Here is a 25,053-nt window from a genome sequence, read left to right on the forward strand (position 1 = left end):
GCAGAGTTAACGGAAAGGGAAACAGAAAAATTACCAAGATATCAAAATATTCTTTATGTACAAATGGAATGACATGTATAAAGCTGCAAGTTCAAAAATACAGAAAAATTTACAGAAGGTAAAATAATGCCTCATATGGCTTCTATAATTAAGTATATTGATCTTTTTCCTCTGCCTTTATGGTTTACTTTTTTCTCTTTATCAATTAGCACCATTTTCTTTTTAATAATTTTCTTCTCTCATAACCTGTCCTGTGTTGGCTACCACCTACTTACTATATGTCTCTTTTTCTATTTAATAGTCCTTGCAGTTTAATTCTCATTGTCAACTCCAGTAGCCCCAGAAGTTTTGCCCTTAAGTCAAGTACCAATTATAGGAATATAAGACCTAGTGATACAGAACACAACACACTCCTCTGTCATACTACAGTGGTCTGGTAAAGCTGATAGCAAGGAGATGAGGACCTGGAAGGATACAGCATGACATGAAGAATGGAAGAGGTAAAATTAAGAAGCGCCTGGAAGTGGTGAGAAATTTCATGGTTGGTCAAGAGTGAAACAGATAAGTAGCTGCCATAAATGTTGACATTGGGAGAAAAAGCTAAGTTTGTATACAATATCCATGAAACTTTTTTCTAGGGCACTTAGCATACAAGTTAACTGGACCCTGGACCCTTAAAGATGCCTATTAATATCTGTATTGATCTTCAAGGTACATTTCAGTCTGATAAGTGTACCATTTAGATATATCTCTAAGTTAGCAAAAGGACCCTATAATTTACTAGTTATGTCTGGAGGAGCTAATGTCTAAATTTAATATCTTATAATAGTGCTCAGAAATTTTGTAGGTTAAATATTTAACCTTAGACTTAAAAGTGTTTTTGACTGTGACTTCCTAACTGAAAAACTCAATGTGAAAAGAAGTGTGGATTGAATAAGATACACATTCTTAAGGTTCTTGGAAATACAACTGAAAACTCAGATAGACTTTACAGAGTTGGTGATGATGGAGTCACAATTATTTGAGAAATAGATATATTTTGGTAATACTGCAGTCTAGTATAGGATGTTTTAGTTCAAAGATCAGGTTAAGGTGATGCTATGAAAATCTATTATGTTTAGTAAGTATAAAAATGTTTAGTAAGTGAAATTATGAAGTAGAAGCTGTTTACCCATACCCACACCTCAAATGACAACTTTTATCAGGAAATAAAGTACAGCTTTTTATGATAATAAAGGTCTCTGTCACAGTCTCATAATATGTCAGGACTGCTAAATAATTATCTACCCAAGACAAAGTACTCCTGAGTATCCAGCAGGTACTATGGAACCTGTGATAAGTGAAGCTATGGGGATATGGTAAAAAATAAATTTATTCGAGAAAGTTGAAAAATTAATGGAAAGTGCCATGCCACAGAACTTAGTATAGGATTTTATTTATCACCAGGACTTAACTAAAAATTGTCCAGAGATACACTAACATATAAGTGAAAGTCCTTGTCAAGAATCCACAAATGTAGATGTCTCCAAAGGCCAGGCAATGATGTAAATAAGTGAAAAGACTGAGTCTAATATGATAAGGAGTGGAGGAGATAGTAGTGAATTTAATATTTCTTGTCATAGCTAAAGTAGGAGTTACTGTGAAACAGATTTTGCTGTTGTGAGGAATACATGTCTGGTTTTGACATATTTTCTAATAAAACCAGAGGTCAGTAATTCAGATTTTTGAGAAATATTTGAATCTTCACATGAATCTAATAAATGTATTAGAGAGTAGGCTTCCCAGAAACGTTTGTTGAGCAAATCTGATCTGCAAATTGCCCTGCGGTTAGTCACCTGAGGGCTGCAGATTTATCTGTGCTATGCTTAGTCACTCAATTGTCTGACTCTTTGCAACCCAATGGACTGTAGTCCACCAGACTCTCCTCTGTCCATGGAATTCTTCAGGCAAGAATACTGGACTGGCTCTGACATATCACAGCAGGATCCTCTATGACCCACCTCCCAGAATACTGGAAATAAAAGCAAAAGTAAACAAATGGGACCTAATTAAACTTAAAAGCTTTTGCACAACAAAGGAAACTATAAGCAAGGTGGAAAGACAGCCTTCAGAATGGGAAAAAATAATGGCAAATGAAGCAACTGACAAAGAATTAATCTCAAAAATGTACAAGCAACTCCTACAGCTCAATTCCAGAAAAATAAATGACTCAATCAAAAAATGGGCCAAAGAACTAAACACACATTTCTCTAAAGACATTCAGATGGCTAACAAACACAGGAAAAGATGCTCAACATCACTCATTATCAGAGAAATGCAAATCAAGACCACAATGAGGTACCATCTCACACCAGTCAGAATGGCTGCTATCAAAGAGTCTACAAGCAATAAATGCTGGAGAGGGTGTAGAGAAAAGGGAACCCTCTTACAGTGTTGGTGGGAGTGCAAACTAGTACAACCACTATGGAGAACAGTGTGGAGATTCCTTAAAAAACTGGAAATAGAACTGCCATATGACCCAGCAATCCCTCTTCTGGGCATACACACCAAGGAAACCAGAATTGAAAGAGACACATGTACCCCAATGTTCATCACAGCACTGTTTATAATAGCCAGGACATGGAAGCACCCTAGAGTCCATCAGCAGACGAATGGATAAAAAAGCTGTGGTACATATGCACGATGGAATATTACTCAGCCATTAAAAAAATACATTTGAATCAGTTGTAATGAGGTGGATGAAACTGGAGCCTATTATGCATAGTAAGCCAGAAAGAAAAACACCAATACAGTATACTAACGCATATGTATGGAATTTAGAAAGATGGTAACAATAACACTATATGCAAGACAGAGAAAGACACAGACGTGTAGCATAGACTTTTGGACTCTGTGGGAGAAGGTGAGGGTGGGATGATCTGAGAGAATAGCATTGAAACATGTATATTATCATAGTGAAACAGATCCCCAGTGCAGGTTCAGTGCATGATACAGGTGCTCAGGGCTGGTGCACTGGGATGACCCAGAGGGATGGGAAGGGGAGGGAGGTTGGAGGGTGGTTCAGGATGGGAAACACATGTAAACCCATGGGTGATTCATATTAATGTATGGCAAAAACCACTACAATATTGTAAAGTAATTAGCCTCCAACTAAAATAAATAAATAAAAACAATGCTAAAAAAAAAGGAAAACTGGAGTGGGTTGCCCTGCCCTCCTCCAGGGGATCTTCCCAACCCAGGGATCAAACCCAAGTCTCCAGCATTACAGGGTGGCTTCTTTACCACTGAGCCACCAGGGAAGCACAGAGATTTGTCTCATAACCTTATTCATAGACCCAAACCTGTATAAAATTCTGTTTCTTCAGGGCACAGCTTCTCTCCATCAGTTCAAGTCCATAAAGAGTGGACAGTGGTTGAAATTCATGGGTCTAATTCATGAACTGGCATCATTCCCAGGGAGATAAATTAAGCTTTAGGCTCTGTAGTCATTTTTGAAAAAAAAAAAATTTCTCTGTAACCAAGAGTTTACTGTAAAGGACATGGTATCTTAGGGGAATCTGAATAATGTTCATGTGGGAATAATTGGTAATGAGATCAGAATTTTATACACTAAAACTGAGCCTTTGAAAATACATGTTGTATTTTTTTCTATAACTTCCCTTTATCTTTATTCATATAATTATCTTCTTACTAGATATTGAAGTAAGAGTCACATGGGTTTTAAATTTGCCATAAAGATATCTCAGCCTCCTTCTTTAAAGCAATCTTTTTCAAGTTAACTAAGTTTGTTTTTGTTAAATATGTAGTTTTTTCAGTTCCTGTCTTCTCTGTCTACCTTTCCCTACTGAAGTTTGTATGCAGAAATAGGTGAAAGCATATGCATCAGCTTTCATGTAGAAAGAACTCAGATCCATATGTATTTTCCTGAACCTCAACAATCATTGTTTGAGAGAGGTCATCCTGCTTTTATCTGAAACATTTTCTGTGTTCTCAAGAAGCATGTGGCTGCTGAAACATGTAAGCTGCATTTCACTGGCTCTGGCTGCTGCTGACCATACCTGGTCTGATACCTGACACTGGTGATTGACTTTATTACTAAAACCCTAGATACTCTTTGGGAGCCCTAATATTATGGGTCCTGTCAAGTTATAACTCTTTATATTCTCTGTTCCTAATAATTGAGGCATCCCACAATTTTGGCTTAGGTTATCTTCATTGGGTGGCCTCATGGAATTGGAGTCATAAGAGGGGATAGCCCACTTACATCTGAATCCTCTTGCACAACATTTACTAGGTTGGTGTGGAACCTAGGGGACTCCATGGGGCTAATCCAGCTAGGAGAAACCTGGCAGTTATTATCATTCCCTCTGCCATTGTTTCATTTCCAACCTTCCGTCTGAGGTGGTGTCCTGTTATATGTTTTACTCCTTAAAGGAACTTAAGCTACGCCCAGTCTGGTTTCAAAGAAATGAAAAAGAAGCCATATTCCTCTAAATTCTTTGAACTTTTCAGTGGTAGCCGCTTCCCACTGCTCACTGCCTTCATTCTTTACTCAAGAGTCAGAAAATACCGATGTGTTCTACCCTGTACCTGGTCTCCTCCTCTTTCCAAGGATTGTGACTCCCTCCTCCTGCTGCATGGACAAGCTTCCTGCCTCACATCCTATAACCTCTCTACCTATATGTCACTACAATTTGCAGTAAATGACCTGACAGAACAACATTAACCTGGTAGGACAAGCTTTATTTGGGTTAACACAAAGAGTGATCCTAGCAGGTGTCCAGTGCCATTCGTTCTAGGGCATGACACAGATGCCTAGCATAATGACTGACATCAGACTGCAAAATAAACCCAGTCCTCTGGCTTTTTAACTTGACAATTCCAGGACACAAGAAAGCAGAGATGGGAAAGTTTTGCTTTAGCTGCCTTTCAGTGTACTGTTTGCACGTTGGCTGAAGAAAGAGAGATGGGGGTATTATTAGGCTGATTCCTGACATGGTGAGGGGGCTGGGGTCCAAGTACTGAGTCATAACTACATTCTGTTAAGTTTTACAGAAAGCCAACGTTCTCCCCCCCCCCCCCCCCCCCCGCCAAGGAGGCTAGCTGGCAGAAAGCCGAACATGAGTGAATTTAACTCTTACCTCTTACTCAGATTAAAACTAGATTAAAAGAGTGCAAAGGAAATTATTGGCATTTAGAAAAGCTGTTCTTGCCACAAGGCTTGTCTTTTAAGATAATTTTCTCATTGTATGTTTAAAAGAATAAGTATAGGAAACTCAAAGAGATTTGTTGCTACTTCTAGTATCAACAACTCTTATGGGCCATGAGCTGTAGATTCATACGTACACATGATTTATTAATATGTATAGTAGACATATAATAGGCATCTCAAGTTTGGCATGTGTACAATGGAACTCTTGATTTCTAGTCACCATCCAAGCCAAACCTGATTCCTCCCAGGAACTTTTATGTCCTAGTTAGTAATTGGTACCACTATTCCCTGTTGAATTAAGTTAAAAAAAAAGTTAAGCTTCAATCTCAATTAATCTAATAATACTATTATACCTCACAGGTAATCAATTGTGAGGTCCAGCTAAATCACTTTTTTTTTTCCTTCCAGTCTTATTGAGATACAATTGACATGCAGCACTGTATAAATTTAAGATGAATAGATTAACGGTTTGACTTACATAATATTATTAAATACCACAACAAGTTTCGAGAACTTCCATCATCTCATGTGATACAAAATTAAATAAATTAAAAAGAAATGTTTGCCTTATGATGAGAACTCTTAGGATTTACTCTTTCTCATATTTAGCATACAGAACAGTTCGTTATGCCTTAGTTGTACATCATATCACTAATATTTATAATATAACTGGAAGTTTGTATCTTTTGACTAGCTTCATCCAATTCCTCCTTCCCCTAGCACTCATCTTTGGTAACTACAAATACCTATTTTTATATGAGTTTGTTTGTTTTTGAAGTATAATTAACTTACATTACTATGTTAGTTCCTGGTACAAAACAAAATGATATGCTATTCCTATATGTTTCAAAATGATGTCTAGTTATCATTTGTCACCATACAAATTTATTACATAATTATTGACTACATTCCCCACACTGTACATTTCATACCTGTAACCCCATATTTTTTTAATTATTTATTTTTTAAATTATTTATTTTAATTGGAGGCTAATTACAATATTGTAGTAGTTTTTGCCATACATTGACATGAATTAGCCATGGTATACATGTGCTCCACCATCCTGAAACCCCATTCTACCTCCTTCCCCATCCCATCACTCAGGGTCATCCCAGTGCACCAGCCCTGAGCACTCTGTCTCATGCATCAAACCTGGACTGGCGATCTGTTTCACATATGACCTTATACATGTTTCAATGCTATTCTCTCAAATCATCCCACCCTCGGCTTCTCTCACAGAGTCCAAAAGACTGTTCTTTACATCTGTCTCTCTTTTGCTGTCTCAAATATAGGGTTATTGTTGCTGTCTTTCTAAATTCCATACATATGCGTTAGTATACTGTATTGGTGTTTTTCTTTCTAACTTACTAAACTCTGTATAATAGGCTCCAGTTTCATCCACCTCATTACAACTGATTCAAATGCATTCTTTTTAATGGCTGAGTAATATTCCGTTGTATATATGTACCACAACTTTCTTATCAATTCATCTGCTGATGCACATCTGGTTGCTTCCATGTCCTGGCTATTATAAACAGTGCTGCAATAAACACTGGGGTACAGGTGTCTCTTTTGATTCTGGTTTCCTCGGTGTGTATGCCCAGAAGTGGGATTGCTGGGTCATATGGCAGTTCTATTTCCAGTTTTTTAAGGAATCTCCACACTGTTCTCCATAGTGGCTGTACTAGTTTGCATTCCCACCAACAGCGTAAGAGGGTTCCTTTTCTCCACACCCTCTCCAGCATTTATTGCTTGTAGACTCTTTGATAGCAGCCATTCTGACTGGTGTGAGATGGTACCTCATTGTGGTTTTGATTTGCATTTCTCTGATAATGAGTGATGTTGAGCATCTTTTCCTGTATTTGTTAGCCATCTGTATGTCTTCTTTGGAGAAATGTGTGTTTAGTTCTTTGGCCCATTTTTTGATTGAGTCATTTATTTTTCTGGAATTGAGCTGTAGGAGTTGCCTGTACATTTTTGAGATTAATTCTTTGTCAGTTGCTTCATTTGCCATTATTTTTCCCATTCTGAAGGCTATCTTTTCACCTTGCTTATAGTTTCCTTTGTTGTGCAAAAGCTTTTAAGTTTAATTAGGTCCTATTTGTTTACTTTTGCTTTTATTTCCAGTATTCTGGGAGGTGAGTCATAGAGGATCCTGCTGTGATTTATGTCAGAGAGTATTTGCTTATGTTTTCCTCTAGGAGTTTTATAGTTTCTAGTCTTACATTTAGATCTTTAATCCATTTTGAGTTTATTTTTGTGTATGGTGTTAGAAAGTGTTCTCGTTTCATTCTTTTACAGGTGGTTGACCAGTTTTCTAAGCACCACTTGTTAAAGAGTTTGCTTTCTCCGTTGTATATTCTTGCTTCCTTTGTCAAAGATAAGGTGTCCATATGTGCATGGATTTATCTCTGGGCTTTCTATTTTGTGCCATTGATCTACGTTTCTGTCTTTGTGCCAGTACCATACTGTCTTGATGACTGAGCTTTGTAGCATAGTCTGAAGTCAGGCAGGTTGATTCCTCCAGTTCCATTCTTCTTTCTCAAGATTGCTTTGGCTATTCAAGGTTTTTTGTATTTCCATACAAATTGTGAAATTATTTGTTTTAGTCCTCTGAAAAATAACATTGGTAGCTTGATAGGGATTGCTTTGAATCTATAGATTGCTTTGGGTAGTATACCCATTTTCACTATGTTGATTCTTCCAATCCATAAACATGGTGCATTTCTCCATCTATTTGTGTCCTCTTTGATTTCTTTCATCAGTGTTTTATAGTTTTCTATATATAGGTCTTTGTTTCTTTAGGTAGATTTATTCCTACGTATTTTATTCTTTTCATTGCAATGGTGAATGGAATTGTTTCCTTAATTTCTCTTTATGTTATCTCAGTGTTAGTGTATAGAATGCAAGGGATTTCTGTGTGTTGATTTTACATCCTGCAACTTTACTATATTCATTGATTAGCTCTAGTAATTTGCAGGTGGAGTCTTTACGGTTGTCTATGTAGAGAATCATGTTATCTGCAAACAGAGTTTTACTTCTTTTCCAAAATGGATTCTTTTTTATTTCTTTTTCTTCTCTGATTGCTCTGGGTAAAACTTCCAAAACTGTACTGAATAGAAGTGATGAGAGTGGGCACCCTTGTCTTGTTCCTGATTTTAGGGGAAATGCTTTCAGTTGTTCGCCATTGAAGATAATGTTTGCTGTGGGTTTATCATATATGGCTTTTATTATGTTGAGGTATGTTCCTTCTATTCCTGCTTTCTGGAGGGTTTTTATCATAAATGGAGGTTGCATTTTGTCAAAGACTTTCTCTGAATCTATTGAGATAATCACATGGTCTTTATTTTTCAATGTTAATGTGTTGTATCACATTGGTTGACTTGAGGATATTGAAGAATCTTTGCATCCCTGGGATAAAGCCCACTTGGTCATGATGTTTGATCTTTTTAATATGTTGTTGGCTTTTGTTTGCTAGAATTCTGTTAAGGATTTTTCCATCTATGTTCATTAGTGATATTGGCCTGTAGTTTTCCTTTTTTTGTGGCATGTTTGTCTGGTTTTGGTGTTAGGGTGATGGTAGCCTCATAGAATGAGTTTGAAAGTTTACCTTCCTCTGCAATTTTCTGGAATAGTTTGAGTAGGATAGGTGTTAGCTCTTCTCTAAATTTTTGGTAGGATTCAGCTGTGAAGCCATCTGGTCCTGGGCTTTTGTTTGCTGGGAGATTTCTGATTACAGTTTTGATTTCCGTGATTGTGATAGGTCTGTTAAGATTTTCTATTTCTTCCTGGTTCAGTTTTTGAAAGTTATACTTTTCTAAGAATTTGACCATTTCTTCCAAATTGTCCATTTTATTGGCATATAGTTGCTGATAGTAGTCTCTTATGACCCTTTGTATGTCTGTGTTGTCCGTTGTGATTTCTCCATTTTCATTTCTATTTTTGTTGATTTGATTCTCCTCCCTTTGTTTCTTGATGAGTCTGGCTAATGGTTTGTCAATTTTATCTTCTCAAAGAACCAGCTTTTATCTTTGTTGATTTTGGCTATGGTCTCCTTGGCTTCTTTTGCATTTATTTCTGCCCTAATTTTCATTTCTTTCCTTCTACTATTCCTGGGATACTTCATTTCTTCTTTTTCTAGTTGCTTTAGGTGTAGAGTTATGTTATTTATTGGGTTTTTCTCTTGTTTCTTGAGGTAAGCTTTTATTACTACGAACCTTCCCAATAGCACTGCTTTTATTGAATCCATAGGTTGTAGGTTGTGTTTTCATTTTCATTCGTTTCTATGCATATTTTGATTTCTTTTGAATTTCTTCTGTGATGTGTTGGTTATTCAGAGCATGTTGTTTGGCCTCCATGTTTGAAATTTTAATAGTTTTATTTTTTTTTTTTTTTCCCCTGTTGGTTTGATTTCAAGTTGCTCAGTCGTGTCCAACTCTTTGCAACACCATAAATCGCAGCATGCCAGGCCTCCCTGTCCATCACCAACTCCCAGAGTTCACTCAAACTCATGTCCATCGAGTTGGTGATGCCATTCAGCCATCTCACCCTCTGTCGTCCCCTTCTCCTCCTGCCCCCAATCCCTCCCAGCATCAGAGTCTTTTCCAATGAGTCAACTCTTCGCATGAAGTGGCCAAAGTACTGGAGTTTCAGCTTTAGCATCATTCCTTCCAAAGAAATCCCAGGGCTGATCTCCTTCAGAATGGACTGGTTTGATCTCCTTGCAGTCCAAGGGACTCTCAAGATTCTTCTCCAACGCCACAATTCAAAAGCATCAATTCTTCAGGACTCAGTTTCATCACACTCCCAATCTCACATCCATACATGACCACTGGAAAAGCCATAGCCTTGACTAGACGGACCTTTGTTGACAAAGTAATGTCTCTACTTTGGAATATGCTATCTAGGTTGGTCATAACTTTCCTTCCAAGGAATAAGTGTCTTTTAATTTCATGGCTGCAATCACCACCTGCAGTGATTTTGGAGCCCCCCCCCCCCAAATAAAGTCTGACACTGTTTCCATTGTTTCCCCATTTATTTGCCATGAAGTGATAGGACCAGATGCCATGATCTTCGTTTTCTGAATGTTGAGCTGTAAGCCAACTTTTTCACTCTCCTCTTTCACTTTCATCAAGAGGCTTTTTCTTCCTCTTCACTTTCTGCCATAAGGGTGTTGTCATCTGCATATCTGAGGTTACTGATATTTCTCCCAGCAATTTTGCTTCCAGCGTATGCTTCTTCCAGTCCAGCGTTTCTCATGATGTACTCTGCATAGAAGTTAAATAAGCAGGGTGATAATATACAGCCTTGACGTACTCCTTTTCCAATTTGGAACCAGTCTGTTGTTCCATGTCCAGTTCTAACTGTTGCTTGTTGACCTGCATATAGTTTTCTCAAGAGGCAGGTCAGGCGGTCTGGTATTCCCATCTCTTTTAGAATTTTCCAAGGTTTATTGTAGTTGACATCTAACCTTACTGCATTGTGATCAGAAAAGATGCTGGAGTTATTTCAGTTTTTTTGAATTTACCAAAGCTAGATTTATGGCCCAGGATGTGATCTATCCTGGAGAAGGTTCCGTGTGCACTTGAGAAAAAGGTGAAATTCATTGTTTGGGGGTGAAATGCCCTATGGATATCAATTAGGTCTAAGTGGTCCATTGTATCATTTAAAGTTTGTGTTTCCTTGCTAATTTTCTGTTTAGTTCATCTATCCATAGGTGTGAGTGGGGTATTAATGTCTCCCACTATTTTTGTGCCACTTTTAATTTCCCCTTTCATACTTTTAGCATTTGCCTTACATATTGTGGTGCTCCTATGTTGCGTGCATATATAATTGTTATATCTTCTTTTTGGATTGATCCTTTGATCATTATATAGTGTCCTTCTTTGTCTCTTTTCACAGCCTTTATTTCAAAGTCTATTTTATTTGATATGAGTATTGCTACTCCTGTTTCTTTTGGTCTCCATTTGCATGAAATATCTTTTTCCAGCCCTTCACTCTCTGTATGTGTCCCTTGTTGTGAGGTGGGTCTCTTGTAGACAGCATTTATAGGAGTCTTGTTTTTGTAAGCATTCAGCCAGTCTTTGTCTTTTGGTTGGGGCATTCAACCCATTTACATTTAAGGTAATTATTGATAAGTATGATCCCATTGCCATTTACTTTGTTGTATGGGGTTCAAATTTATACACTCTGTCTGTGTTTCCTGTCTAGAGAAGATCCTTTAGCATTTGTTGGAGAGCTGGTTTGGTGGTGCTGAATTCTCTCCACTTTTGCTTGTCTGCAAAGCTTTTGATTTCTCCTTCATATTTGAATGAGATCCTTGCTGGGTTGTACGTTTTTCTTTTTCATCACTTTAAGTATGTCCTGTCATTCCCTTCTGGCATGAAGAGTTTCTACTGAAAGATCAGCTGTTATCCTTATGGGAATCCCCTTGTATGTTATTGTTTTTCCCTTGCTGCTTTTAATATTTGTTCTTTGTGTTTGATCTTTGTTAATTTGATTAAAATGTGTCTTGGGGTGTTTTGCCTTGAGTTTATCCTGTTTGGGACTCTCTGGGTTTCTTGGACTTGGGTGACTGTTTCTTTCCCCATTTTAGGGAAGTTTTCAACTATTATCTCCTCAAGTATTTTCTCATGGCCTTTCTTTTTGTCTTCTTCTTCTGGGACTCCTATGATTTGAATGTTGGGGCATTTGACATTGTCCCAGAGGTCTCTGAGGTTGTCCTCATTTCTTTTAATTATTTTTCCCTCTCTGCTTCATTTATTTCCACCATTCTATCTTACACCTCACTTATCCTATGTTCTGCCTGTTATTCTTCTATTGTTTCCCTCCAGATTGTTTTTGATCTCAGTTATTTCATTATGCAATATTGATTGACTCTTTTTTATTTCTTCTAGGTCCTTGTTAAATGTTCCTTGTATCTTCTCAGTCCTTGTCTCCAGACTATTTATCTGTAACTCCATTTTGTTTTCAAGATTTTGGATCATTTTTACTATCATTATTCTGAATTCTTTTTCAGGTAGACTCCCTATCTCCTCCTCTTTTGTTTGGTTTGGTGGGCATTTATCAAAATCCTTACCTGCTGATATATCTCTACCTTTTCATCTTGTTTAGATTGCTGTGTTTGGGGTGGCCTTTCTGTATGCTGGAAGTTTTTGGTTCCTCTTTATTGTGGAGGTTCCTCCCTGTGGGTGGGGTTGGATAAGTGGCTTGTCAAGGTTTCCTGTTTAGGGAAGCATGCGTCAGTATTCTGGTGAGTGAAGCTGGATCTCTTCTCTCTGGAGTGCAATGAAGTGTCCAGTAATGAATTTTGAGTGTCTATGGGTTTGATGTGACTTTTGGCTGCCTGTATTTTAATGCTTAGGGTTATGTTCCTGCATTGCTGGAGAATTAGCTTGGTATGTCTTGCTCTGAAACTTGTTTGCTCTTGAGTAGAGCTTGGTTTCAGTGTAGGTATGGAGGCTTTTGGAGGAGCTCTTCTCGATTAATGTTCCCTGGTATTCTCAAGTTTTGGATTTAACCCTGCTGCCTCTGGTTTTCAGTCTTATTTTTACAGTACTCTCAAGACTTCTCCATCCATACTGCACTAATGATAAAACATCGAGGTTAATGGAGAAAAGATTCTCTACAGTGAGGGACACCCAGAGAGGTTCACAGAGTTACATGGAGAAGAGAAGAGGGAGGAGGGACATAGAAGTGACCAGGAGGAGAAGAGGGGAAATCAAAAGGGGTGAGAACAATCTAGCCAGTAATCATTTCCCTAAGGGTTCTCCATAGCCAGGAATACCCAAAGAGATTCACAGAGTTGGGTAAAGAAGAGAAGGGTGAGGGAGGAGATAGAGGTGACCTGAGGGAGAAAAAGGAGAGTCAAAAGGGGAGGCAGCAATCAAGCCAATAATCACACTCCTAAGTAAAAGTGGGCACTGAAGATTGTATTCTTAAAGGTACAAAATTGATAACAAATGCCAAAAATCAAAGATTAAAAATATAGTGTGTATCTCAAAATACAATATTAAAGGAACAAAAAAAAATCACAAAATTATAAAAAATATGTATGATATTTGCTTTAAAAATAGGGTCTTTTTTTGGCAAGGTAATAGTAGATTATAAAAATGAAAATTGAGTCATAAAGAACTTAAAAAAATTTTAAATCATAATAGTAAAATATATCTAGGAATTTCTCTGGAGCTGTTGAGGGCAGTGTGGGGTCAGTTCAGTCTCAGATAGTTCCTTGTTCTGGCTTACACTTCTTCTCAAGGTCTATAGGCCCTTTCCAATGTAGTCAGTGCTAACTACAGGGTTTTAATCTGTTACACCTGTCACTTCCAAAGCGGTTCCCTCTTCTTTGTTTATTTTGGCTTCTTCTGTTTGCAAGTCTCTTCAGTGTCCAATTTCAGCCCTGACACATGGGGCAAAGGTGGTCACTTATTTAGGCTCGCTTGTTCAATTGTGCTGTGGAGAGGGAGGAACACCCAAACATATCACTGGTGTGTGTGGGGGAGTGCTCACAGTGTCTAGGCCACACTGGGTTTGCCCCTTGCTCACATCGTGTGTGCTTTCCCAGTCTACACTGCTCAGGCTCCAGGCTGCTCTGCAGGGGAACTGTCTAAAGTGGGCCCTGGGTTGTGTGCATCTCCCAGGTCTAAGCCGCTCATGTTCAGGTTCTCAGGTACCCCACCAAGGCACAGACTCAGTTGGGCCTGAATTTTGTGCCCTTCCCAGGTCCCAGCAGCTCAGGCAACCAGGTGCTTGGTGAGCGCACTCTCCTCAGGTGGATAGTGTGTCTTAAAGCCTCCCCATCCCAGCCACTGGGTTTCCTGGGTGCGCAGCAGGTGTGCCATCTCAGGTGTGCCGTGTATCTCCTCTGGGGAGCTGATTTCTGACTGTGGCCCTCCTGGCAGTTATCAACCATCCAGGATCCCAGGAAGACTTGGTCAGCAGCTGGGACCCTGCTTGCAGTTTGGTAGAGGATATCGTCTCTGGGGCTGAGACTCCCCCTAGCCTTCTGGTTCTGGGTGTCACCCACCTGCCTCTCTGCTTCTGGTAGTGGATGGATCAGTGTGCAGCCGACTAGCTCTCCTCTGGTATCCTGGGCCCGACAGTGCCTTAGGTTGGAGCTTTTTTCAGGAAAGTTCTTTCTCCCTTTTTTTCTCTCTCTCTCTCTCTTTTTTTTTTTTTTTTCTCTCTCTCTCTCTCTCTGGCTATCCCACAGTTTGGGTTGTTGTCTCACTCCCTCAGATTGTCCTCAGGGCATTCAGGCCCAGTCCTTACCCTAAGCAGTGTAGCCTGCACCTCCCTGTTCAGCCTCTGCTTGCTGGTGACAGACACGAGTGTCTGGCCTACTTCTCTGCTGGGAGTTGCGGTTAGGCACATAATCTGTGGGGTGTTGTTGTTGTTGTTGTTGTTTTCCTCCCAGTTATGTTGCCCTCTGATATTCCAAAAGTCCCCACAGACCCGCTGGTTAGCAGGTTTTCTGGTGTTTGGAAACTTCTCCTTCACGATTCCCTTCCTGGGATGGGTCTCCATCCCTAACTCTTTTGTCTATTTTTTATTTTTTTTATATTTTGTTCTACCTCTTTTTGAAGAGAATGGGCTGCCTTTCTGGGTGCCTGGTGTCCTCTGCCAGCATTCAGAAGTTGTTTTGTGGAATTTGCTCAGTGTTCAAATGATCTTTTGATGGATTTGTGGGGGAGAAAGTGGTCTCCCCGTCCTATTCCTCCACCATCTTAGGACCGCCCCTTAACCCATGTGTTTTGAAACTGAAAGTTTGTAACTCTTTGTTGTTGTTTAGTCACTAAGCTATGTCTGACTCTTTTGAGACCCCATGAACTGTAGAGCTCCGGGCTCCTCTGTCCATGGGCTTTCCCAGGCAAGAATACTGCAGTGGGTTACCATTTCCTTCTCTAAGGGATCCTTCCACCCCAGAGATCAAATCCATATCTTCTGCATTGGCAGATGGATTCTTTACCACTGAGCCACCAGGGAAGCCCTTGTACTGATTAATCTACCAAAAATTTCATTTCTCTAGCTCTCTCCACTTTGGTATCACCTGTTTGTTATCTGTATCTATGATTCTGTTTCAATTTTGTTATTTCTTTAATTTATTTTGTTTTCTAGATTCTAGATATAAGTGAAATCATCCAGTATTTATCTTTCTATGTATGCCTTATTTTGTTTAGCATAATACCCTTCATGTCTATCCATGTTGTCACAATTGACAGATTTCCTTAATTTTTATGGCTGAATAATATTCCATTGCATGTGTGTCACAGTTTTAATTTTATATTGGAGTATAATAGATTTATAATATTGTGTTAGTTTTAGTTGTACAGCAAAGTTAATTGTCATATATGTGTGTATGTGTATGTATCCATTCTTTTTCAGATTCTTTTCCCATATAGGTTATTACAGAGTACTGAGTTTAGTTCCTTGTGCTATACACTAGGTCTTTGTTGATGTTATGTATAGTAATATGTATATGTTAATCTCAATCTCCTAATTTATCTCTCCTTCACCACCTTTACCCTTTGGTAGTCATTAGTTTGTTTTCTAAGTCTGTTTCTGTTTTGTAAATAAGTTCATATGTGTAACTTTTTTTTAGATTTCATACATAAAGTGATATCATATGATATTTGTCTTTTTTTATCTGACTTCACTTAGTATGATAATCTCTGGGTCGAGCCAGTTGCTATAGGTAGGTAGCTTTATTTCATTCTTTTTTTTTTTTAAGGCTAATATTCTACTGTATACATGTACCACATCTTCTTTATACATTCTTCTGTCAATGGACATTTAGATTGCTTCCATGTCTTGGCTGTGATAAATAGTGCTACTGCATATATTGAGATGATCATGGTTTTGTGTGTGTGTTTTTTTTTTTTTCCCTTTAATTTGCTGATACAGTGTCTCACACTGATTGATTTGCAGCTGTTGAAAAATCCTTGAATCCTTAGGATAAAACCCACTTACTCATGGGTTTTTGTTGGATCTTCTTAATGTATTGTTGGATTCAGATTGCTAGTGTTTTGTTGAGGATTTTTACTTGCATGTTCACCAGTGATGTTGGCCTGTAATTTTCTTTCTTTGTGGTATTTTTGTCTGGTTTTGGTATCAGAGTGATGGTGGCCTTGTAGAATGAGCTTGGGAGTACTCCTTTCACTGCAGCTTTTTCTTTTTCTTTTTTTGAAGAGTTTCAGAAGGGTGGGTGTTGGGGGAGCATGCTTCCCCATTATCTCAGATAGTAAAGAATCTGCCTGTAATGCAGGAGACCCTGGGTTGGGAAGATCCCCTGGAGAAGGGAATGGCAACCCACTCCAGTATTTTTGCCCAGATTAGGGTGTTAAGCTTTCTCTAAATGTTTGATAGAATTCACCTGTGGAGCTGTCCATCCTTGGACTTTTGTTTGTTGGAGGACTAGTAATCAGTTTCTATTTCAGAACTTGTGATTGGTCTGTTCATATTTTCTATTTCTTCCTGGTTCAGTCTTGGGAGATTGTACCTTTCTAAGAGTTTGTCCATTTCTTCCAGGTTTTCCATTTTATTAGCATACAGTTGCTTGCAGTCGCATGGTCCTTTGCATTTATATGGTGCCTTCTCCTCTTTCATTTCTAATTTTATTTGAGTCCTCTCCCTTTGCTTTGTAGGAAAATTATGAGACCTACAGAGTTAGAAAGAAGTGCAAAGTTTCTCTGAGGGTTTCCAGTAGGATTCTGTCTCAGTGACTCTGAGTAGCAATCTGATTATAAATACATATTTATTGTCTTTCTCTGTTCTCTTTCTTACTTTCCTCCTTTACACACTGTGCCACTGGGGATAACCACCTAAATAAATAAATAATACACAAGTCCCTTGAGGGAACTTAAAGTACTGTAATTCCTTCCCTAAAGGAAAGAACTCAGTGGCTACAGAATAAGCCTCAACTTACAGGAAACACAAATCTATGATGTCGAGGTGATAAATTTTAATACTAAATATTTGCACTCTAAGTTTTTTATTCCATTCTCCAACTCCAAGAATTTCAGGAAGGAAATTTAAATGACCCAGTGTCTTTAGTAGCACATTATGAAGAATGTAAAAAGATAATAGAATGGTCTTTAATCAAATCTCTGGTAAGCCTAAATTGATAGGGGCAGAGAGGTCATAGAAATCAAAAGTCTCTGGCCACATCCAGATGGAGGAAGAAATGTGTGGCTCATGAAGGCATAAATGGAATTAAAGAATGGAATGATAGGTCAATATGGTAACCCCATGGATGAAAACACAGAAGAAATTTCCAGCAGTTTTCTTGACTGGGAAATACCAGAAATAGAAAACAGCTTATTGGAGATTTGTAGGAAACTTCCTGTGTTTCTCTCTGAATCCCTCTGCCCTCCAGCAGGACTTGTACAGGATAAAATCAGTAAAGAGCTACATAATTCTTCAAAGTTCATAGTACATGTAATTAAACTTTTATTTTTAATTTCATGAACAGATCCTTAAATATGGATCTGTCCATTAATTAGGTCATATGGAATCCCAAGATTTATATGAAGGAAGAACAAATTTCATACAGATGAGACAAGCAGACTTCATCTGCAGAGAGAGGTAGTTCAGTATGCAGCACCACCAGAAAAGCAGCAACTTAATTTTTCCTTAATTTTTTGGGGGTAGTTTTGCCAGGTATAAAAATCCACCAGAAAAGCAGCAACTTAATTTTTCCTTAATTTTGAGGGGTAGTTTTTCCAGGTATAAAAATCCTTATTTAACAATTTTCCTTTGTCAGTACTGTAAAGGTGTCATACACTATTTCTTCAGGATAAAGGTGGAAACATAATGTTTCAGAGGTCTCTTCTGAGCATGCATCCAGATTTATGCATGGCCTTCTAAATTCCCTACAACAGGTAGGAGCACCTACATATATGTAATGGGAGAAAATACATCTGCTAAACATTGACATATCCTGAGGATATAGAAAATTATAACTCCACAACAAAGATAACCTATCCAAGGAAAAGTGGGCAAAGAACGTCAAAAAAACATTTCTTCTAAAAAAAGGTAGGCCTTATCAGATGACTCAGATTCTTTAATCTGCCTGCCAATGCAGGAGACACAAGAGATGTGGGTTTGATCCCTGACTTGAGAAGATACCCTGGATAAAGAAATGTCAACCCATTCCAGTATTCTTGCTGGGGAAATCCCATGGACAGAGGACCCTGGTGGACTACAGTCCTTGGGGTCTCAAAAGAGTCAGACACAACTTAGCAACTAAACAACAAATATTTTCTATCTTACATTTCTCTCAAGATTTCATTTGAATTGTCCTTATCTTTATCTATTCGGGCTGCATTCTGAACTACCTCTCTCCCCTGATTAAATCTGCTTATGTCCTCTGCATGAAATTGATTTTTACTTCCTTTGTATTTTAAAACTATTCTTCTTGTTTTTTACTTGTAGCATGTTGTTAGTCATATTTACTTGTTGTGTTTGTCTCGACCACTACATGACCTCTAAGGGTGGCGTGGTGGACAAATTTTTATTTTCTCTCTCTCATTGATGTGCTTGCTTTTAGCCTGGAAATGTGCTTGTTCCCCTAATTTGGCGAGTTCATGGAACTGATTTCTAATCCCCAACAGTATAAATCATCCCTGTGATCAGCATTAGTTATTGAAGGATTTACATAAGCCCCAACCTTAAGCAATGGCACCCCATTCCAGTACTCCTGCCTGGAAAATCCCATGGACGGAGGAGCCTGGTAGGCTACAGTCCATGGGGTTGCTGAGGGTCGAACATAACTGAGTGACTTCACTTTCACTTTTCACTTTCATGCATTGGAGAAGGAAATGGCAACCCACTCCAGTGTTCTTGGCTGGAGAATCCCAGGGACGGGGGAGCCTGGTGGGCTGCCATCTATGGGGTCACACAGAGTCAGACACTACTGAAGTGACTTAGCAGCAGCAGCAACCTTAAGCCAATGAGTAAGGTTGGCTTATCACATTATCTAAACACTTTGATTGTTCAAGGTAACAGTCAGCAAATCTTTTCTGAAAAGGGCCATTTAATAAATACTTTAGGCTTTGCAGACGACAAAACTCTCTGTTGCATATCCTTCCTGATTTTTATTTACAACCATTTAAAAATGTAAAAATCATTCTTATTTCCCCGTAGAAAAACAGATCACTGGCTGAATTTTATGCAAGGATTGTAGTTTAGTGATCCCCATAAAGTAATATGACCTAAGGCAATGTCAGCAGACACAGGACTTTTACTAGCAGTGATGACTTAAAAAGCTTTTCATTCTTCTGCCAGGAAAAGGAAACATTTACCCCTGAAAGCTACTGGAAACTGTCTTGAAATTATCGAAGAAGTCAAACTATGACAGTAACTAATACTAAGGTTTCAAAGAACAGAGAGAGAGAAAGTTGGTCCATGATGGGTCATTAGATCAACTCTCCCCATCCGTTATTTCTGTATACAGGCTTTATATTATGTGAGCCAATAATTTCCCCTTATTATTAAAAAAAAATCACACTTTGCTGAGGTTATTTTCAATCAAAATTATTTTAACTGATAAAGGTATCAATCTTTATGATCTTAGCACCTAGTATAAGAAGCATTTAATACATTTGCTATATATTTATGGGAAAAGCTACACAGTTACTCATTAGTTCTCTTGGCAATAAATATTATAAGTGCCCTTCATATATGTATTTTGGGTTGTGGTCAACAGATTTTGCTCAGTGAGCTTTGAAACGGTTACTCAAACAATGGCACATGCTGTGCTGGGAGGGTTGAAGGTTCAAGTTAATGAAGTATGAAACTAGGTTCAAATCATAATGAGAAAAAATTCAAATGTCAAGCCCACAGAGACTGAGGCATGATTAAAATAAGGATCAGATTATTCTTTGTTAGAATCAGGAATTTGGGAATGAGATAGTCATAAAATAAAGGCAGTACAGCAATGAATATTTTTTGCAGTCTGAGGTATTTCCAAGGCTCTTTCTTATAGGCCCACAGAGATTTCGTTCTAAAATTTTTGAAGATTTTCTTGAATAATATTTTAGGCTCTGTCTTTCTATTATTCTCGATGCTTGCATTTATTTTGCAAACAATATTATGTCAAATCACTTCAGCTTTTCTGCATATTGATTTCAGCTACAAATTCAGCATGAAACGCTGTTTATTTTGGATTTCACTTTGTTAAAAAATAACTGTACTTCTAATTATGTGGTTTTCTAAAATCTCTAGGTCAGAGACCCATGTACATGTGTAATAGTTCAAGTAGCTGGAGAAAACAGAATAAACAGTGGGTTGTCTTCCTAACCTTCAGTGCCTACAAACAACGTTCCTAATCCAGAACAAGAAGTATTTGAAGTGACAAAACTCCCCAACATAACTACAAAAGTGAGCAAACGTTCTCTGACGTTAGCAGTATTAATGAAAAGAGCACAAGAGGAAAGAACAAGAGAATAGAAAAAAAAAAAAATATGTATACCCTGTGCATACTTGAAATGGAGAAGAAGAATTCCTCCTCCTGAAGGAAGAATTAGAGCACAACTCAATTCATGGAGCACTTTTCACAACCAAGAGTAGCTCACAGTATTTTAGAGAAGTTTGCACTTAATAAAATGTGATATTTAAGGAAAATTTAAAGTAAAATTTTCCATAATAGAACATTTTGAAAGGTCAACTAACAACAAAAATAAGAATAATATTTTCTGTCATAATTAAGTATTATATTTAAAAATTGAACCATTTCTCTCTTCTGTATAAGTAAATAAAAATTTAGATGTGTAAGATGTCAGACTTTATTTTTGGGAGCTCCAAAATCACTGCAGATGGTGACTGCAGCCATGAAATTAAAAGATGCTTACTCCTTGGAAGAAAAGTTATGACCAACCTAGACAGCATATTCAAAAACAGAGACATTACTTTGCCGACTAAGGGCCGTCTAGTCAAGGCTATGGTTTTTCCTGTGGTCATGTATGGATGTGAGAGTTGGACTATGAAGAAAGCTGAGTGCCGAAGAATTGATGCTTTTGAACTGTGGTGTTGGAGAAGACTCTTGAGAGTCCCTTGGACTGCAAGGAGCTCCAACCAGTCCATTCTGAAGGAGATCAGCCCTGGGATTTCTTTGGAAGGAATGATGCTTAAGCTGAAACTCCAGTACTTTTGTCACCTCATGCGAAGAGTTGACTCATTGGAAAAGACTCTGATGCTGGGAGGAATTGGGGGCAGGAGGAGAAGGGGATGACAGAGGATGAGATGGCTGGATGGCATCACGGACTCGATGGACGTGAATCTGAGTGAACTCTGGGAGTTGGTGCTGGACAGGGAGGCCTGGCGTGCTGCGATTCATGGGTTCGCACAGAATTGGACATGACTGAGCGACTGAACTGAACTGAACTAGTTCAAATTCAGTTAAAAATAAGTACAAATTATTAAATTGGAGATTTTCCTTTCCTCTTTATTTTCTTCACAATTGCCTATCTTTAAACCTAGAGTGTATAGATATGTTCTCAAATTGTTGCTGTGTGATTTATATATATGTTAGCAATTTGTTTCAGATACACAAGTGTATCTGAAGGCATATTGAAGTGCGCTGACAATTTTTTTATTTTTAACACAAATGAATAATTCTGTAAGTACTGGAAGAATTAATTTCCTGAGCCTGTCTTTACAACCTTCACATTAGCAAGCACAGTATTCTATACATGGTAGGTGATCAGTTAACAACTATGGGATGGTTTTCCATTTTGATTAAAATTGAGAAACTTATGTAACTGAAAGTGTGAATTTTGAAAGGCTTTCTTAAATATTTGCAGCAAAATCCTTATCAATATGTAACTCTCTTGCATAAACATATGTATCACATGATATAAAATTGAAATTTATTTTGCTGAAACACTTAATTGGCATTCATATAAATTATAGTGAAAAAGAGAAACATTATTTATGGAGAAAAAGAGATAACCTCATTTAGGGCTGTAAGGTCACCTACGAGTTTGTTATTAGTGGAAAGATTATCAGAGCTTTGGATTTCTCTCATTGATTCTGACCAACATGCCTGTGGAATAGAGTGTTTTGATACTACATTTATTGTTAAGGGACATTGGGAGTGGATTTCATTTTACTATGCCAGTTATCAGCACTGCCTTGTCATTTTCATCTGCTGCACATTTGTTTGCCTGTCTTTAGAATCTCACTCTAGTATTATCTCCCTGGCCTGTTGACATAGGCCACTGGTCTGGCAGAAAGAACACTATCAATCTGAACACAATAACAAAGAACAGATCACAAAAGGGAGAGATAGTTGTCATAGCCACCTCCCTGCATTTCATTCCCAAAGGCTCTGGACTCAAAAGATTCCCTTGGCCCACCAGCCAAACCCATGTGGTAGAGTAACACCATATCAGTGTCATAATCTAATCTATAGATGAAAATATTTCCTCTTTGGAGACTTGATATATTCTGACATTGTTTCTAATCTCTTTCTTCTGCTTGTCCCTTATCAATGGAGGAAGAGCTTGTCAAACTCATTAATTCTCTTCCATTTGAACTGAGAAATGTTATCAGTGAGAATGCCTCTGCAATTCTAAATGTTGATTTGTTCTTTTCTCAAGATAGACCACAGAATGTCTTTGAAGATTTTAAATGCTTTCATATAAATGCTATCCTTACAGGCTTGTGCAAAAATTTCATTGACTAGTAAGATCAGAATTTAATCACGAATGGATGGAATCTCCTGAATATGGTAAACTCTTATTCTAAAAACTTAATCCTCAATTATTTCAAATATACTTTTGTTTCACATTCTAATCAGCATAATATAAAAGAATCCTTTATGTTAGTCCTATCTGAAAAAAAAATTATTATAAGACATTTGATTTCTCTCTGCTTCTGGTTTTTGTTTTTCTCCCCTCCTTCCCCCACCCCCTCAGTTATAATGTTGCTGAGCTTACACCTGCTTTCTTCTACTGAAAAAATTAAAGATATCTTCCTAAATATTCATCTGAAATCACTTATTCCTCTCATCTGCCAATTTTAAGTGGGTAGAAGAGAAAAATGAAAAATGTTTTCCAGTAGCTCAGGGTAGAAAAGAAAAATGGCTTCCTCTGGTGGCTCAGATGATAAAGAATCTGCCTGTAATGCAAGCGACTCAGGTTCAATCCCTGGATTAGGAAGATTCCCTGGAAGAAGAAATAGCAACTCACCCCAGTATACTTCCCTGGAGAATTCAATGGACAAAGGAGCCTTGCAGGCTATAGCCCATGTGGTCCCAAAGAGTCGGACATGACTGAATGACTTTACACACACACTCAGAAAAGAAAAATGCCTGATAATTGTACACACACTTGTTTTCAGCTTGTTTCCCTTGCCTGATTCCAGATTCACATACAGTTATCTGATTTTGGATCCTGAGATTGTGGGAAATTTTCGGACTCTTTCGGTAACTAACAGGATCTCTTGTTCCGTTTAAATTTAGACCAGAATGTTTTTCTGACATTGAACCTTGGCTTCAAGAAGGAACTGAGGAAAACTGATCAAATATTGCATATTCCTTTCCTCTTATTTCATGAGTAAATTAGACTTTAGGTCACAGTGCTTGATATGCTGGTGGTTTCTGAGTGAAGATCCCCATCCATGTCCCCTATGGAAAGTGTGGCCCCTATGGAATGTTTTGCCCCCACTGGATTTTATTATGATATCCCTGGGCTCTTGCCACAAAAATAGAAGACATACAGGCAAAACAATGAGCTGATATTTCCAGGAAGGAAAAAAACAAAGTGATCAATTGATATCTCTCCATGAAACCTGAAATGATAAACATGGAGAGAATAAGCCAATGAGAAATAACAGCTATAGATGAAAAATCCTTTAAAAATTGTAAAAAAGGGAAAGGAAAAGAAGATATGTGGGATAATAATAATAGATGAGACTTGGAAGTTCAGCTTCAGAAATCAGACCAAAGGCCTGAGATGCAGGGCATACTCATGGATCACCTCCTTCTGTTTCCACCAGTTTTCCAGACTCAGAAAGCCTGAGGTCTAGTGGGAATGCAATATGAATGAGGGATTACTCAGAAATGACGCAGGATAAAATATGTCAGAATTGACGTCCCTCATGATCCAGCCTTCATAGCAACTTATAAAGTATGGAGAATAAGATTCCAGAGAAAGCTGTTGCTTTCCTCTTATGTCTAATGTGTATTTACTTCACATGCATGCTAAGTTGCTTCAGTCATGTCTGACTCTTTGTGACCCTATGGATTATAGCCTGCCAGACTCTATCCATGGGATTCTCCAGGCAAGAATGCTGGAGTGGGTTGTGGTTTCCTACTCCAGGGGGATCTTCCTGACCCAGGAATCAAACCCAAGTCTTATGTCTTCTGCATTGGCAAGTAGGTTCTTGACCACTAGGGCTGCCTGGGAAGCTTTATGTGTCTTTAATTGAGTCCCAGTTCCTAAACTTCAAAGACTCTAACTTAAATGTGACCCATATGCATAATATTTTAGAAAATAAGATTTAATACTAAAATGATAAAAAAAATAAGCATTTGAAAATGTGCTTCCTCAATCATGGGCTTCAGAGTCATGTGGTATGTTTATTAAAATATAGAATTTCTTGCTGCTGCCTAGTCGCTTCAATCCTGTCCGACTCTATGTGACCCTATGGACTGTAGCCCACCAGGTTCCTCTGCCCATGGGATTCTCCAGGCAAGAGTACTAAGTGGGTTGCCATGCCCTCCTCCAGGGGATCTTCCTGACTCAGGGAATCAAACTTGGGTCTCCTGCATTGCAGGCAGGTTCTTTACTGCTGAGCCACTAAGGAAGCCCAGAGTTTCCTGGGTCTCTCTCAAACTCAG

The sequence above is a fragment of the Budorcas taxicolor genome, chromosome 21, assembly GCF_023091745.1.
Source record: "Budorcas taxicolor isolate Tak-1 chromosome 21, Takin1.1, whole genome shotgun sequence".
NCBI lineage: Eukaryota > Metazoa > Chordata > Mammalia > Artiodactyla > Bovidae > Budorcas > Budorcas taxicolor.